This window comes from Adelges cooleyi, unplaced genomic scaffold (genome assembly GCF_023614345.1).
Source record: "Adelges cooleyi isolate 19-005CV unplaced genomic scaffold, UGA_ACOO_1.1 ACOO_flye_CR_arks_rails_tigmint_CR_PRNA_1, whole genome shotgun sequence".
NCBI classification, from domain to species: Eukaryota; Metazoa; Arthropoda; class Insecta; order Hemiptera; family Adelgidae; genus Adelges; species Adelges cooleyi.
This window is the reverse complement of record NW_026095751.1, coordinates 3,460,501-3,462,047: the sequence shown is the minus strand read 5'-3', so window position 1 is coordinate 3,462,047 and position 1,547 is coordinate 3,460,501.

The following is a 1,547-nucleotide window of genomic DNA, read 5'->3' as shown; positions in this document are numbered from 1 at the left end:
CTTTGCTCGCTATTATAAATTATTTCATTACTTTCAGTCATAATTTGTATTGGCTTAATATACAGGCCATTTAGGTCCTTTGTCGAGACCACTACTCCTCTCCATCCATCCCATCTGTTAACATTGCTTAACCATAATTTAATATTAGTAAGTTTAAGTCCTTACTTTTTTTTGACATTTACATGTCTAAGCTCTTGCACATAACCGGAAAAAGCGTTATCAAAAAAGCGTTACCACACGGAGATGGGGTTGGGAATGGGGATGGGGGTGGGAATTAGCTCTGGCACATAACCGAAAAAAGTGTTCTTTACAAAAGCGTTACAAAACCATTACGGGGGTAGGAGATAGGGGTAGAAGGTAGGGGTGGGAGATAGGGGGTGGGAGATGGGGTGAGTGATAGGTGGTGAGTGAAAGGGGTGGAAGATAGGGGATGGGAGATAGTGGGTAGGGAATAGGGAAAGATATAGGAGATAAGAGAGAAGAGATATGTTGTACGTTCAACGTTCAAATTAGAACTAAATAATAAATTCAAAACAGTTTAGGGGCCTAAATTCTCTATGAATTGCTTTAAGCTAAATATTAAACACTACAATATTAGCCAGAAACTTGATGTTTTAATATACTAGCGCTTGTTACTGCTTCTTAATATACTATATCATTATTTATAATTCCACCACTACTCTAAATTTATCTCGGTACTTCAACGAGACATGTAAATGATCTTTAGTGGTTGCAGAATCGGCTGAAAAACTTTTTAAAATTAATTTAATACAGAATATGGACTCAGTTTATATAGTTTACTTTGGTCAAAGAAATATTCGTTTGAAAATATTTTAGTTATGGCTCTCCCATACAAATATTTAGACCGCTGCCAATCATTAACGGAGCCAAACGAGTTAGTTCAAGAATCAAGAGGTCACATTTTCATTACAACGTTTAGCCATAACATATCAATTATTAATGAAATAATTATCTTTTAAATATTTCTAAAACAAATTCATGTATACAGGGTGATTTAAGCTTCGATGCAAACCAGAGAAGGTATTGGTTCTACCTTGATGTGGGCTTTTTTTTTGTCTGTATACGCTGTAACATTTTTAATACTAGACCAATTCCTTCGAGTAGGAATTCTATAAATCACAAATTTCATCTAGTTGGTATTGTAGTAGACAGTAGAATTTAAGTAAATAGATTAAGCAAAACAAATTATATGTTAAATTTGTGTAATATTATGTGCTGTGTAACAATAACGCCAATTCGGCAACTCATACAAACGACCCACTTTAACTTAATGTAAAATAAGCAAAACAATATTAACTATTTTTACTATAAAAGACTAATGTCAAAATAGCCAAGGTAACTCTCTACTTAGCATAGGTACTCTTACCTAGAAAACTTTCTCATATAATTATGCAAAAACGGATATTTCTTTGAAATAAGTAAAATAAAAAAAAATTAATAATATGATACTTTTTCAATTTCCGAGAAAAAAGTATAATAGTTGTATAGAACGGTTTAAAAATACAATTATTAATGGTTTATAATTG